A 10,045-nucleotide genomic window follows, 5' to 3' on the forward strand; every position below is an offset into this window, starting at 1 on the left:
ACTCTTTCCTTAGGTCAGAAGAAAACATTTCCTGAATCCAGCTTTGGATGGCACATTTTGTCACAGCATGAAGCTGGCATCCTTGCGACGTTCCACTAAGCAGCCACAATGGTGTGGGTGCATCTTAGGGCAGCCTGTGTTGAGAATGGACTTCCGGGAAGCCTATTGTCTTCTGAAAATAACATTTTTCTTCTTGCATCTAGACTTTCAGCACCTAATGTCTCGAGTATCCTCCTGTACTGTTGCATGCTTTTATACGCCAGGCCACTAGAGGGTGGTGTTGGGTCAGTATTACCCCTCCAGGACAAGAACTCACATTTCGTTAAAATAATTCTAAAGAGTGATTTGGATGTGGGCAAACCTTAGAGCATAATTCTCTGGTTGAGACCAGTTAATAAGAATCTTCTTTATTGTGTCAAACATTGCCACTGGCTTCTTTTTTTTTTTTTTTAAATGGTTACAAAGGCAGATTTTAATATATAACCAAAATATACATATAACCACAAAAAAAAAGTCTTCTGGAATTTTGATTGGGATTACACTGAATTTATAAATCAATTTGGTGAGAACTGTCATTTAGCAATATTGACTCTTCCAATCTATGAACATGGCCAGCCTATTGTTCCATTTATTCATATTTCCTTTATTTTTTTTAATCTTCATTTTATTGAGATATATTCACATACCACGCAGTCATACAAAACAAATCGTACATTCGATTGTTCACAGTACCATTACATAGTTGTACATTCATCACCTAAATCAATCCCTGACACCTTCATTAGCACACACACAAAAATAATAAGAATAATAATTAAAGTGAAAAAGAGCAATTGAAGTAAAAAAGAACACTGGGTACCTTTGTCTGTTTGTTTCCTTCCCCTATTTTTCTACTCATCAATCCATAAACTAGACAAAGTGGAGTGTGGTCCTTATGGCTTTCCCAATCCCATTGTCACTCCTCATAAGCTACATTTTTATACAACTGTCTTCGAGATTCATGGGTTCTGGGTTGTAGTTTGATAGTTTCAGGTATCCACCACCAGCTACCCCAATTCTTTAGAACCTAAAAAGGGTTGTCTAAATTGTGCATAAGAGTGCCCACCAGAGTGACCTCTCGGCTCCTTTTGGAATCTCTCTGCCACTGAAGCTTATTTCATTTCTTTTCACATCCCCCTTTTGGTCAAGAAGATGTTCTCCGTCCCACGATGCCAGGTCTACATTCCTCCCCGGGAGTCATATTCCATGTTGCCAGGGAGATTCACTTCCCTGGGTGTCTGATCCCACGTAGGGGGGAGGGCAGTGATTTCACCTTTCAAGTTGGCTTAGCCAGAGAGAGAGGGCCACATCTGAGCAACAAAGAGGCATTCGGGAGGAGGCTCTTAGGCACAACCATAGGGAGGCCTAGCCTCTCCTTTGCAGCAACCGTCTTCCCAAGGGTAAAACCTATGGTAGAGGGCTCAACCCATCAAACCACCAGTCCCCTATGTCTGTGGTCATGTTAGCAACCATTGACGTGGGATAGGCCAATACCCCTTCATTCTCCACAGGCTCCTCAAGGGGGCACTACATATTTATTTCCTGGTTTTTTTTTGTTGTTGTTGTTGTTTTTTAACCTGTTCTTTCTTTTTAAATCAACCGTATGGGAAAAAAAAATTAAAAACAAAAACAAACAAACAAACAAAAAAAAAACAAAAAAGAAAAACAAACAATAAAAGAACATTTCAAAGAGACCATAACAAGAGAGTAAGAAAAAGACAACTAACCTAAGATAACTGCTTAACTTCCAACATGTTCCTACTTTACCCCAAGGAAGTTACATAATATAGCAACATTTCTGTGAACTTGCTCCTACTATATCCATCAGAAATTAACAGACCATAGTCATTCCTGGGCATCCCCAGAACGTTAAATAGCATATCTGTTCTTCTTGGATTACTGTTCCCCCTTCGTTAATTGCTCTCTATTGCTAGTTCCCCTACATTCTACATTATAAACCATTCGTTTTACATTTTTCAAAGTTCACATTAGTGGTAGCATGTACTATTTCTCTTTCTGTGCCTGGCTTATTTCGCTCAGCATTATGTCTTCAAGGTTCATCCATGTTGTCATATGTTTCATGACATCGTTCCTTCTTACTGCCGTGTAGTATTCCATTGTGTGTATATGCCACATTTTATTTATCCACTCATCTGTTGAAGGACATTTGGGTTGTTTCCATCTCTTAGCAATTGTGAATAATGCTGCTATGAACGTTGGCGTGCAGATATCTGTTCGTGTCACTGCTTTCTGATCTTCCGGGTATATACCGAGAAGTGCAATCGCTGGATAGAATGGTAACTCTATATCTAGTTTTCTAAGGAACTGCCAGACCGACTTCCAGAGTGGCTGAACCATTATACAGTCCCACCAACAATGAATAAGAGTTCCAGTTTCTCCACATCCCCTCCAGCATTTGTAGTTTCCTGTTTGTTTAATGGCAGCCATTCTAATAGGTGTTAGATGGTATCTCATTGTGGTCTTAATTTGCATCTCTCTAATAGCTAGTGAAGCTGAACATTTTTTCATGTGTTTCTTGGCCATTTGTATTTCCTCTTCAGAGAACTGTCTTTTCCTATCTTTTGCCCATTTTATAATTGGGCTTTCTGTACTATTGTCATTGAGTTGTAGGATTTCTTTATATATGCAAGATATCAGTCTTTTGTCAGATACATGGTTTCCAAAAATTTTTTCCCATTGAGTTGGCTGCCTCTTCACCTTTTTGAGAAATTCCTTTGAGGTGCAGAAACTTCTAAGCTTGAGGAGTTCCCATTTATCTATTTTTTCTTTTGTTGCTTGTGCTTTGGCTGTAAAGTCTAGGAAGTGGCCGCCTAATACAAGGTCTTGAAGATGTTTTCCTACATTATCTTCTAGGAGTTTTATGGTACTTTCTTTTATATTGAGATCTTTCGTCCATTTTGAGTTAATTGTTGTGTAGGGTGTGAGGTAGGGGTCCTCTTTCATTCTTTTGGATATGGATAGCCAACTCTCCCAGCCCCATTTGTTGAATAGACCATTATGACTCAGTTCAGTGACTTTGGGGGCCTTATCAAAGATCAGTCGGCCATAGATCTGAGGGTCTATCTCTGAATTCTCAATTCGATTCCATTGATCTATATGTCTATCTTTGTGCCAGTACCATGCTGTTTTGACAACTGTGGCTTTATAATAAGCTTCAAAGTCAGGGAGTGTAAGTCCTCCCACTTCGTTTTTCTTTTTTAGAGTGTCTTTAGCAATTCGAGGCATCTTTCCTTTCCAAATAAATTTGATAACTAGCTTTTCCAAGTCTGCAAAGTAGGTTGTTGGAATTTTGATTGGGATTGCATTGAATCTGTAGATGAGTTTGGGTAGAATTGACATCTGAATGACATTTAGCCTTCCTAACCATGAACATGGAATATTTTTCCATCTTTTTAAGGTCCCCTTCTATTTCTTTTAGTAGAGTTATGTAGTTTTCTTTGTATAGGTCTTTTACATCTTTGGTTAAGTTTATTCCTAGGTACTTGATTTTTTTAGTTGCTATTGAAAATGCTATCTTTTTCTTGAGTGTCTCTTCAGTTTGTTCATTTCTAGCATATAGAAACATTACTGACTTATGTGCATTAACCTTGTATCCCGCTACTTTGCTAAATTTGTTTATTAGCTCTAGTAGCTGTATCGTCGATTTCTCAGGGTTTTCTAGATATAAGATCATATCATCTGCAAACAATGACAGTTTTACTTCTTCTTTTCCAATTTGGATGCCTTTTATTTCTTTGTCTTGCCGGATTGCCCTGGCTAGCACTTCCAGCACAATGTTGAATAATAGTGGTGACAGCGGGCATCCTTGTCTTGTTCCTGATCTTAGAGGGAAAGCTTTCAGTCTCTCACCATTGAGTACTATGCTGGCTGTGGGTTTTTAATATCTGCTCTTTATCATGTTGAGGAAGTTTCCTTCAATCCTACCTTTTGAAGTGTTTTTATCAAAAACGGATGTTGGATTTTGTCAAATGCTTTTTCAGCATCTATTGAGATGATCATTTGACTTTTCCCTTTTGAATTTTTAATGTGTTGTAATACGTTGATTGATTTTCTTATGTTGAATCATCCTTGCATGCCTGGAATGAACCCCACTTGGTCATGGTGTATGATTTTTTTAATGTGTCTTTGGATTCGATTTGCAAGTATTTTGTTGAGGATTTTTGCATCTATATTCATTAGGGAGATTGGCCGGTAGTTTTCCTTTTTTGTAGCATCTTTGCCTGGTTTTGGTATTAGATTGATGTTAGCTTCATAAAGTCAGTTAGGTAGTGTTCCATTTTCTTCAATGTTTTGAAAGAGTTTGAGTAAGACTGGTGTCAGTTCTTTCTGGAAAGTTTGGTAGAATTCCCCTGTGAAGCCATCTAGCCCTGGGCATTTATTTGTGGGAAGACTTTTGATGACTGATTGGATCTCTTTGCTTGTGATGGGTTGATTGAGGTCTTCTATTTCTTCTCTGGTCACTCTAGGTTGTTCATATGTTTCCAGGAAATTGTCCATTTCCTCTACATTATCCAGTTTGTTGCCATACAGTTGTTCATAGTATCCTCTTATAATTTTTTTAATTTCTTCAGGATCTGCAGTTACGTCACCTTTTTCATTCATTATTTTGTTTATATGGGTCTTCTCTCTTTTTGATTTTGTCAGTCTAGCTAGGGGCTTGTCAGTCTTGTTGATCTTCTCAAAGAACAAACTTTTGGTGCTATTTATCCTCTCTATTGTTTTTTTGTTCTCTATGTCATTTATTTCTGCTTTAATCCTTGTTGTTTCTTTTCTTCTACTTGGTTTAGGGTTGGTTTGCTGTTCATTTTCTAGCTTCTTCAGTTGATCCATTTGTTCTTTGATTTTGGCTCTTTCTTCCTTTTTAATATATGCGTTTAGTGCTATAAATTTCCCCCTCAGCACTGCTTTTGCTGCATTCCATAGGTTTTGGTATGTTGTGTTCTCATTTTCATTCGTCTCTATATATTTAGCAATTTCTCTTGCTATTTCTTCTTTAACCCACTGATTGTTTAGGAGTGTGTTGTTTAACCTCCAGGTATTTGTGAATTTTCTAAGTCTCTGATGGTTATTGACTTCTAATTGTATTCCATTGTGCTCAGAGAATGTGCTTTGAATAATTTCATTCTTTTTAAATTTACTGAGGCTTGTTTTATGTCCCAGCATATGATCTATTCTGGAGAAAGTTCCGTGAGCACTAGAAAAGTATGTGTATCCTGGTGATATGGGATGTAATGTTCTGTATATGTCTGTTAAATCTAATTCATTTATCAGATTGTTTAGGTTTTCAGTTTCCTTATTGGTCCTCTGTCTGGTTGATCTATCTATAGGAGAGAGTGATGTGTTGAAGTCTCCCACAATTATTGTGGAAACATCAATTGCTTCCTTTAGTTTTGCCAGTGTTTCTCTCATGTATTTTGTGGCACCTTGGTTGGGTGCATAGACATTTACGATTGTTATTTCTTCTTGCTGAATTGCCCCTTTTATTAGTATGTAGTGGCCTTCTTTGTCTCTCAAAACATCCCTGCATTTGAAGTCTATTTTATCTGAGATTAATAATGCTACACCTGCTTTCTTTTGGCTGTAGCTTGCATGAAATATTTTTTTCCATCCTTTCACTTTCAATTTCTTTGTGTCCCTGTGTCTAAGATGAGTCTCTTGTATGCAACATATTGATGGTTCATTTTTTTTGATCCATTCTGCGAATCTATATCTTTTAATTGGGGAATTTAATCCATTTACATTCAATGTTATAACCGTGAAGGCATTTCTTGAATCAGCCATCTTATCCTTTGGTTTATGTTTGTCATATATATTTTTCCCCTCTCTCTATTAATATCCTTTATTGTACCCATACCGAATCTCTTTAGTACTGAACCTTTCTCCAGGTCTCTCTGTCTTTTCTTTGTTTCTCTGTCTGTAGGGCTCCCTTTAGTATCTCCAGTAGGGCAGGTCTCTTGTTAGCAAATTCTCTCAGCATTTGTTTGTCTGTGAAAAAGTTAAGCTCTCCCTCAAATTTGAAGGAGAGCTTTGCTGGATAAAGTATTCTTGGTTGGAAATTTTTCTCACTCAGAATTTTAAGTATATCATGCCACTGCCTTCTTGCCTCTATAGTGGCTGCTGAGTAGTCACTACTTAGTCTTATGTTGTTTCCTTTGTATGTGGTGAATTGCTTTTCTCTTGCTGCTTTCAGAACTTGCTCCTTCTCTTCCGTGTTTGACAGTGTGATCAGAATATGTCTCGGAGTGGGTTTATTTGGATTTATTCTATTTGGAGTTCGCTGAGCATTTATGATTTGTGTATTTATGTTGTTTAGAAGATTTGGGAAATTTTCCCCAACAATTTCTTTGAATACTCTTCCTAGACCTTTACCCTTTTCTTCCCCTTCTGGAACACCAATGAGTCTTATATTAGGACGTTTTATATTATCTATCATATCCCTGAGGTCCGTTTTGATTTTTTCAATTTTTTTCCCCATTCTTTCTTTTATGCTTTCATTTTCCATTCTGTCATCTTCCAGGTCACTGATTCGTTGTTCAACTTCCTCTAGTCTTGTGCTATGAGTGTCCAGAATCTTTTTAATTTGGTCAACAGTTTCTTTAATTTCCATAAGATCATCTATTTTTTTATTTAGTCTTGCAATGTCTTCTTTATGCTCTTCTAAGGTCTTCTTGATATCCTTTGTATTCTGTACCATGGTCTCATTGTTCATCTTTAGTTCTTTGAGTAGCTGCTCCAGGTACTGTGTCTCTTCTGATCTTTTGATTTGGGTGCTTGGGCTTGGGTTATCCATATCGTCTGGTTTTTTCATATGCTTTAGAATTTTCTGTTGTTTTTGGCCTCTTGGCATTTGCTGAACTTGATAGGGTTCTTTTAGGATGTGTAGACCAATTGAAGTCCTTATCTCTAATTTATCAGATCTGCAGCTTCGTGGAGTACACTTTCTCTAACTAACCAGCAGGTGGCATCCACGAGCCACCTGTTCTCCACAAGCTAGTTCTCCCTTGCTTAGCCTTTTTGGTGAGTGGGGGAGTGAGTCTTGTGGGGTCCAATTGGTGTACCAAGCTTGCGTGTGTAGTTGGTGTTGCCCGCCCTGTATGTGGGGCGTGTTTCTGGGCAGTCAGGGAGGGGGGGTGGCCCTAACAATCAAATCTCCCTGGTGATCCTGGAGTTTTAAAGCTGCTGCGATAGTCTAATCCTTCAGTTCAGTCCTGCCACAGTTTGTCTCTGCCACTGACCCACAAGTCCTTGGTATTGGCGTATGGCTCCTGAGACTTGTAAGTGGGTCCCTCTTCCAGGCCGTGCACCCCCTGGTCCTCTGTTGAGGGATGACTGTGCTATGTCCCAGGTGAGTGCCATCCCCCCAGGGCGGTTCTGGGCTGCTGGGCTATTTAGGTAGGCTCCCAGTCTGCTGATATGATGGCTGAATGGGCACTGGCTTCTTTTTTTTTTTTTTTTAATCATCATTTTATTGAGATATATTCACATACCACGCAGTCATACAAAACAAATTGTACTTTCGATTGTTTACAGTACCATTACATAGTTGTACATTCATCACCTAAATCAATCCCTGACACCTTCATTAGCACACACACAAAAATAACAAGAATAATAATTAGAGTGAAAAAGAGCAATTGAAGTAAAAAAGAACACTGGGTACCTTTGTCTGTTTGTTTGCTTCCCCTACTTTTCTACACATCCATCCATAAACTAGACAAAGTGGAGTTTGGTCCTTATGGCATTCCCAATCCCACTGTCACCCCTCATAAGCTACATTTTTATACAACTGTCTTCGAGATTCATGGGTTCTGGGTTGTAGTTTAATAGTTTCAGGTATCCACCACCAGCTACCCCAATTCTTTAGAACCTAAAAAAGGTTGTCTAAAGTGTGCGTAAGAGTGCCCACCAGAGTGATCTCTCGGCTCGTTTTGGAATCTCTCTGCCACTGAAGCTTATTTCATTTCCTTTCACATCCCCCTTTTGGTCAAGAAGATGTTCTCCATCCCACGATGCCGGGTCTACATTCCTCCCCGGGAGTCATATTCCACGTTGCCAGGGAGATTCACTTCCCTGGGTGTCTGATCCCACGTAGGGGGGAGGGCAGTGATTTCACCTTTCAAGTTGGCTTAGACTGGCTTCTTTTTAAAATCGTCTTTTTTTCTCCCCTTTTAATGCTTCTTTGGGATCAAGAATTAACAAGGCCAGACAAAATTGGTACTAATGGTAAGGCAAGATTCTAGGGGAGAGAGAGATGAGAGAGAAATGAATGGGATTTTAGGAGATATTTATTATATAACAATGTAATTGTATTAAAGTTTTTCAAAGTATTTTAAAAAGATAACTATTTTGGTACTAGGGAAAAAGGAAGTCCATTTTTTTTTAAAAATTTAAGTATAAGATCTGTGTACAATTTTAATAAAAGTCCATCAGTGAAACATGAAAAAAAAAAGATCTCTAGCAAGGGTAACGACATGGATAAATATAAATGCCAGTACTCATGTATTTTGGGTTATAACCCACTTTTTACTTCCTACAGGACCTAAAGGCAAATTCTAAAATGTAATGATAAATCAGTGGTTTTGTATTCATGATGTATAAACATATAATTGTGTTGAGAACTACATAAAATGGGGGCAGGGAGATACAGGAACAGCTATTGAAGTTAAGTTGGTATCAGAGCAAAAAGGATTGTTATAAATTTAGGATTTTAAATTTAAGTCTCCATGGTAACTACAAGAAAATATTGGTGAATATACAAGCTCATAGAGACAAAGAGTAGAGTACAGGTTGCCAGGGATGGGGGGCAGGGGAAATGGGGGGTTAATGTTTAATGGGTGTAGGATTTCTGTTTGGGGAGATAGGAAAGTTTACTTATGGACGGTGGTGAGGGTACCCCAGCATGGTGAATGTGACTAATCTCACCGAATGGTCTGCTTGGGAGTGTATGGGATGGGAAAATTTATGTTGTATATATGTTCCTACAATTTAAGAAAAAAGAAAGAGCATCTGAAGAGACAATGACATGTCTCAGAACTTCATTCTCTCTTATGGCTGACTGACATCCCTTTGTGTATATGTACCACATTTTGCTTGTCTATTCATTTGTTGATAAAAGTTTTTAATTTGATGAGGTCCAATTTATCTATTCTTCCTTTTGTTGCTCGTGCTTTCGATGTAAAGTCTAAGACTCCATTGCCTAATACAAGTTTCTGAAGATGTCCCCTCTGTTTTCTTCTATAAGTTTTATGTTTTTAGTGCTTATATTTAGGTTTTTGATACATTTTGAATTAATTTTTATACATGGTGTGAGGTAGAGGTCTAACTTCATTCTTTTGAATGTGAATATCCAGTTTTTCTAGCACCATTTGTTGGTGAGGATATGGAGAAATTGGACTTCTCATGTACTGCTGATGGGATTATAAACGTGCATTTTGGAAAATAGTTTGGCAGTTCCTTAAAAAGTTAAAAATAGAGTTCCTATATGACTGAGAAATTCCACTCTTAGGTATATATTCAAGAAATTGAAAACCTATGTCCAAACAAAAACTTATACATAAATGCTCATAGCAGCATTATTCAAATTAGTTAAAAAGAAGAAACAACCCAAATATCCATCAACTGATGGACGGATGGGTAGAATGGAATTTTGTTTGGCAGTAAGGGGGAGTGTGGTGCTGATGGATGCTACAGCATAGATAAGCCTCAAAAAGCACTGTGCTAGGTGAGAGAAGCCAGTCACAGGAGACCACGTGTTGTATGATTCCATTTTTATGAAAGGTACGAGAAAGGCAAATCCATAGAGACGGAGAGTAGATTAGTGGTTGTCCAGGGGCAGGGAGAGGAAGATGTTGAGGGAGATGGGGAGTGACTGCTAAAGGGTACAAGGTTTTCTTACTCGAATGATGAAAATGTTCTAAAATTAATTGCGGTGATGGTTGCAATGCAAAATCCTGTGGACCTACTAAAGATAATCGAATTGTACACC

This window comes from Choloepus didactylus, chromosome 22, assembly GCF_015220235.1.
Source record: "Choloepus didactylus isolate mChoDid1 chromosome 22, mChoDid1.pri, whole genome shotgun sequence".
NCBI lineage: Eukaryota > Metazoa > Chordata > Mammalia > Pilosa > Megalonychidae > Choloepus > Choloepus didactylus.